At 50.2% G+C, this 6,834-nt stretch overlaps 1 pseudogene; it reads left to right on the forward strand.

The window, feature by feature from the left end:
• The window catches only part of LOC124012280, a 29,422-nt pseudogene extending 25,873 nt beyond the window's left edge, over window positions 1-3,549 (forward strand).
• The last annotated feature ends 3,285 nt before the right edge of the window (window positions 3,550-6,834 follow it).

Below are 6,834 nucleotides of genomic sequence, written 5' to 3' on the forward strand. Positions count from 1 at the left end.
TTTCATGTGAGAAATCTAAAAAATGACTTAATCTAATATGAGAATTATTGGCTACATCCTAAATGGGAACCTATTGCCGATGTAATGGTTCCCTACAGCCACTGGGCAAAAGTAATAGGGCATGGGGTTCTCTCTCTCTCTCTCTCTCTCTCTCTCTCTCTCTCTCTCTCTCTCTCTCTCTCTCTCTCTCTCTCTCTCTCTCTCTCTCTCAGCAGATGTTGTGCTATAGACTAAGACCAGCAGATGTTGTGCTATAGACTAGACCAGATGTTGTGCTATAGACTAAGACCAGTAGATGTTGTGCTATAGACTAAGACCAGTAGATGTTGTGCTATAGACTAAGACCAGTAGATGTTGTGCTATAGACTAATGACCAGTAGATGTTGTGCTATAGACTAAGACCAGTAGATGTTGTGCTATAGACTAAGACCAGTAGATGACCAGTAGATTGTGCTATAGACTAAGACCAGTAGATGTTGTGCTATAGACTAAGACCAGTAGATGTTGTGCTATAGACTAAGACCAGTAGATGTTGTGCTATAGACTAAGACCAGTAGATGTTGTGCTATAGACTAAGACCAGTAGATGTTGTGCTATAGACTAAGACCAGTAGATGTTGTGCTATAGACTAAGACCAGTAGATGTTGTGCTATAGACTAAGACCAGTAGATGTTGTGCTATAGACTAAGACCAGTAGATGTTGTGCTATAGACTAAGACCAGTAGATGTTGTGCTATAGACTAAGACCAGTAGATGTTGTGCTATAGACTAAGACCAGTGATTGTTGCTAAGACCAGAGTTCAAGACCCACTGGCCAGTAGATGTTGTGCTATAGATTAAGACAAATGTTGTGCTATAGACTAAGACCAGTAGATGTTGTGCATCAAAGTGCTTGACACACACATGCACACACACCAGTAGATGTTGTGCACACAGTAGATGTTATAGTTGATTGTTGCTAACCAGAGTTCAAGACCCACTGGCTTCGACAAATGGCACCACATCAAAGTGCTTGACACACACATGCATACACACATACACACATACACACGCATCTTAAGGAGCCATAGTCCTTGATTGTGGAGAGTTAGGTATTTGCTTTAATGTCCCAGATGATGTTTATGCTAGTTCAGATTCCTCTAGTTTCTCTCTCAACATGGACGTTCTGTTAGAGTGTAACTGATACTAACTTATGTCCCTCTCCTCTTCCCCTACCACATGGAGTGCAGAGGAGGCTGGTAGGTGGAGACACAGGAGGACGGACTCATCGTAATGGCTGGAATGGAAGGAATGGAATGGCATCAAACCCATGTGAAACCCATGTGAAACCCATGTGAAACCCATGTTAATCTCATGTGAAACATATGTTAACCATGTGAATCTCATGTGAAACCCTTGTATAACTCATGAAACCCATGTGAAACCCTTGTATAACTCATGTGAATCTCATGTGAAACCCATGTGAAACCCTTGTATAACTCATGTGAAACCCATCCCTTGTATAACTCATGTGAAACCCTTGTGAAACCCTTGTATAACTCATGTGAATCTCATGTGAAACCCTTGTGAAACCCTTGTATAACTCATGTGAATCTCATGTGAAACCCCCTTGTATAACTCATGTGAATCTCATGTGAAACCCTCATGTGAAACCCATGTGAAACCCATGTGAAACCCTTGTGAAACCCTTGTGAAACTCATGTGAATCTCATGTGAATCTCATGTGAAACCCTTGTATAACTCATGTGAATCTCATGTTAAACCCTTGTGAAACCCTTGTATAACTCATGTGAATCTCATGTGAAACCCTTGTGAAACACTTGCATAACTCATGTGAATCTCATGTGAAACCCTTGTATAACTCATGTGAATCTCATGTGAATCTCATGTGAAACCCATTGAAACCCTTGAAACCCTTGTGAAACCCTTGTGAAACCCTAACTCATGTGAATATCATGTGAAACCCATGTGAAACCCATGTGAAACCCTTGTGAAACCCTTGTATAACTCATGTGAATCTCATGTGAAACCCTTGTGAAACCCTTTTATAACTCATGTGAAACCCATGTGAAACCCATGTGAAACCCTTTAACTCATAAACTCATGTGAAACCCATGTGAATCTCATGTGAAACCCATGTGAATCTCATGTGAAACCCACGTGAATCTCATGTGAAACCCACGTGAATCTCATGTGAAACCCTTGTATAACCCTTGTATAACTCATGTGAATCTCATGTGAAACCCTTGTATAACTCATGTGAATCTCATGTGAAACCCATGTGAAACCCACGTGAATCTCATGTGAAACCCATGTGAAACCCTTGTATAACCCCATGTGTTTGATACTGTTCCATTCATTCCGTTCCAGCCGTTACTATGAGCCCAGTGCTCCTGTATCTCTGCACACCGTTCTCCTCTGGTCGAATGGATGGGAAGTGTCGCTAAGCTTCTTTGTGTTACACAGTGCAAAGTTGAGGAGTCAGATCAACAGCATTGTGTTCGCAGCCAAGCAGCCAGACAGAAGCAGTCAAAACAGGAAGTTCTGCAAGCAGCTGCTCATGTCTAAAGGCCCCGTCTCAGTCACCGACCTCAGAGAGGTTTTACACGCGCACACGCACCCACACAAGCACGCACACAAGCACACACACACACACAAGCACACACACACTCACGCACACACACATACACACACACACACGCTCTCACACACGCACGCACAGACGCACGCACTTGCACATACACGAAGTCCAGATCCTACTAGTAATTCATTTCCTGCTCATGTGTAGGAGAGAGGAATGTAGTGTAGGTGACAACAACAGAGACAACAGTGTGTGTGTGTCTGGGAAATCAACTACTATTTCAGAAGATCTGATCACACACATTTCCTGGATGGATGTTGTTATTTATCATCACGGTAACAGACCCCCCCCCACCACCACCACCACACTTCACGACTCAATTGTTCAAACTGTTCACCCCCCCCACCCCTTGTTGGCAGAGAGAACATGCTGCAGTTTTGAAGCACATTTCCTGCAACTCTACAAATCTCTTGTGTGTTCATATGATACTTGAGTGACTCAAAAAAAAAAAATCAATGTGGGCCCCCATTGGATCGAGGCCAGTGGGCACGTAATCTGGCCATGATAACTATAAGATTTAGATTAGTGGTCTTCAACCTTTTCTTACCCAGGGATCCCCACCCCAGGAAACCCAGGGACCCCCACCCCAGGAAAACCAGGGACCCCCACCCCAGGGAAAAGGGACCCAGGGACCCCCACCCCAGGGAAACCAGGGACCCCCCCACCCCAGGGAAAAGGGACCAGGGACCCCCACCCCAGGAAAACCAGGGACCCAGGGACCCCCACCCCAGGAAATGACCAGGGACCCCCACCCTAGAGGGTGGTCAGGTGACAGGAAAATCCTAGAGGGTGGTCCCCACCCCAGGAAAACCAGGGACCCCCAATCCCAGGGAAAAGCCAATCCAGGGACCCCCACCCCAGGGACAGGAAAATCCAGGGGTGGTCCCCACCCCAGGGGAAAATCCTAGGGGTGGTCAGGGATCCCCACCCCAGGGGTGGTCAGTGTGAAAAGCCAGGGACCCAGGGATCCCCACCCCAGGGGTGGTCAGGGACAGGGATCCCCTTGAGGGTGGTCAGGGAAAAAATCCAGGGACCCAGGGATCCCCAATCCTAGGGGTGGTCAGGGACAGGGATCCCCATCACATGTCAGGATTTTAGTTGTTCGGGATGACAGGAAGCCAATCTTAGAGGGTGGTCAGGTGACAGGAAGCCAATCCTAGAGGGTGGTCAGGTGACAGGAAGCCAATCTTAGAGGGTGGTCAGGTGACAGGAAGCCAATCTTAGAGGGTGGTCAGGTGACAGGAAGCCAATCCTAGAGGGTGGTCAGGTGACAGGAAGCCAATCCTAGAGGGTGGTCAGTGTGACAGGAAGCCAATCCTAGAGGGTGGTCAGCGTGACAGGAAGCCAATCCTAGAGGGTGGTCAGCGTGACAGGAAGCCAATCCTAGAGGGTGGTCAGGTGTGACAGGAAGCCAATCTTAGAGGGTGGTCAGCGTGACAGGAAGCCAATCCTAGAGGGTGGTCAGCGTGACAGGAAGCCAATCCTAGAGGGTGGTCAGGTGACAGGAAGCCAATCCTAGAGGGTGGTCAGCGTGACAGGAAGCCAATCCTAGAGGGTGGTCAGGTGACAGGAAGCCAATCTTAGAGGGTGGTCAGCGTGACAGGAAGCCAATCTTAGAGGGTGGTCAGCGTGACAGGAAGCCAATCCTTGAGGGTGGTCAGGTGTGACAGGAAGCCAATCTTAGAGGGTGGTCAGGTGTGACAGGAAGCCAATCTTAGAGGGTGGTCAGCGTGACAGGAAGCCAATCCTAGAGGGTGGTCAGTGTGACAGGAAGCCAATCTTAGAGGGTGGTCAGTGTGACAGGAAGCCAATCTTAGAGGGTGGTCAGTGTGACAGGAAGCCAATCCTAGAGGGTGGTCAGCGTGACAGGAAGCCAATCCTAGAGGGTGGTCAGGTGACAGGAAGCCAATCCTAGAGGGTGGTCAGGTGTGACAGGAAGCCAATCCTAGAGGGTGGTCAGGTGACAGGAAGCCAATCCTAGAGGGTGGTCAGGTGACAGGAAGCCAATCCTAGAGGGTGGTCAGGGTGACAGGAAGCCAATCCTAGAGGGTGGTCAGCGTGACAGGAAGCCAATCCTAGAGGGTGGTCAGCGTGACAGGAAGCCAATCCTAGAGGGTGGTCAGCGTGACAGGAAGCCAATCTTAGAGGGTGGTCAGCGTGACAGGAAGCCAATCTTAGAGGGTGGTCAGCGTGACAGGAAGCCAATCCTAGAGGGTGGTCAGGTGACAGGAAGCCAATCCTAGAGGGTGGTCAGGTGTGACAGGAAGCCAATCCTAGAGGGTGGTCAGGTGTGACAGGAAGCCAATCCTAGAGGGTGGTCAGGTGTGACAGGAAGCCAATCCTAGAGGGTGGTCAGTGTGACAGGAAGCCAATCCTAGAGGGTGGTCAGGTGTGACAGGAAGCCAATCCTTGAGGGTGGTCAGTGTGACAGGAAGCCAATCCTAGAGGGTGGTCAGGTGTGACAGGAAGCCAATCCTAGAGGGTGGTCAGTGTGACAGGAAGCCAATCCTTGAGGGTGGTCAGCGTGACAGGAAGCCAATCCTAGAGGGTGGTCAGTGTGACAGGAAGCCAATCCTTGAGGGTGGTCAGTGTGACAGGAAGCCAATCCTAGAGGGTGGTCAGGTGTGACAGGAAGCCAATCCTAGAGGGTGGTCAGTGTGACAGGAAGCCAATCCTTGAGGGTGGTCAGCGTGACAGGAAGCCAATCCTAGAGGGTGGTCAGTGTGACAGGAAGCCAATCCTTGAGGGTGGTCAGCGTGACAGGAAGCCAATCCTAGAGGGTGGTCAGCGTGACAGGAAGCCAATCCTAGAGGGTGGTCAGTGTGACAGGAAGCCAATCTTAGAGGGTGGTCAGCGTGACAGGAAGCCAATCCTAGAGGGTGGTCAGGTGACAGGAAGCCAATCCTAGAGGGTGGTCAGCGTGACAGGAAGCCAATCCTAGAGGGTGGTCAGTGTGACAGGAAGCCAATCCTAGAGGGTGGTCAGCGTGACAGGAAGCCAATCTTAGAGGGTGGTCAGCGTGACAGGAAGCCAATCCTAGAGGGTGGTCAGTGTGACAGGAAGCCAATCTTAGAGGGTGGTCAGCGTGACAGGAAGCCAATCCTAGAGGGTGGTCAGGTGACAGGAAGCCAATCCTAGAGGGTGGTCAGCGTGACAGGAAGCCAATCCTAGAGGGTGGTCAGTGTGACAGGAAGCCAATCCTAGAGGGTGGTCAGCGTGACAGGAAGCCAATCTTAGAGGGTGGTCAGCGTGACAGGAAGCCAATCCTAGAGGGTGGTCAGCGTGACAGGAAGCCAATCTTAGAGGGTGGTCAGTGTGACAGGAAGCCAATCCTAGAGGGTGGTCAGTGTGACAGGAAGCCAATCTTAGAGGGTGGTCAGCGTGACAGGAAGCCAATCTTAGAGGGTGGTCAGTGTGACAGGAAGCCAATCTTAGAGGGTGGTCAGTGTGACAGGAAGCCAATCTTAGAGGGTGGTCAGTGTGACAGGAAGCCAATCCTAGAGGGTGGTCAGCGTGACAGGAAGCCAATCCTAGAGGGTGGTCAGTGTGACAGGAAGCCAATCCTAGAGGGTGGTCAGGTGTGACAGGAAGCCAATCCTAGAGGGTGGTCAGTGTGACAGGAAGCCAATCCTAGAGGGTGGTCAGGTGTGACAGGAAGCCAATCCTAGAGGGTGGTCAGCGTGACAGGAAGCCAATCCTAGAGGGTGGTCAGTGTGACAGGAAGCCAATCCTAGAGGGTGGTCAGCGTGACAGGAAGCCAATCTTAGAGGGTGGTCAGCGTGACAGGAAGCCAATCTTAGAGGGTGGTCAGCGTGACAGGAAGCCAATCTTAGAGGGTGGTCAGCGTGACAGGAAGCCAATCCTAGAGGGTGGTCAGGTGTGACAGGAAGCCAATCCTAGAGGGTGGTCAGGTGTGACAGGAAGCCAATCCTAGAGGGTGGTCAGGTGTGACAGGAAGCCAATCCTAGAGGGTGGTCAGGTGTGACAGGAAGCCAATCCTAGAGGGTGGTCAGTGTGACAGGAAGCCAATCCTAGAGGGTGGTCAGGTGTGACAGGAAGCCAATCCTAGAGGGTGGTCAGTGTGACAGGAAGCCAATCCTAGAGGGTGGTCAGGTGTGACAGGAAGCCAATCTTAGAGGGTGGTCAGGTGTGACAGGAAGCCAATCCTAGAGGGTGGTCAGGTGTGACAGGAA

The sequence above is a fragment of the Oncorhynchus gorbuscha genome, linkage group LG24, assembly GCF_021184085.1.
Source record: "Oncorhynchus gorbuscha isolate QuinsamMale2020 ecotype Even-year linkage group LG24, OgorEven_v1.0, whole genome shotgun sequence".
Lineage (NCBI taxonomy): Eukaryota > Metazoa > Chordata > Actinopteri > Salmoniformes > Salmonidae > Oncorhynchus > Oncorhynchus gorbuscha.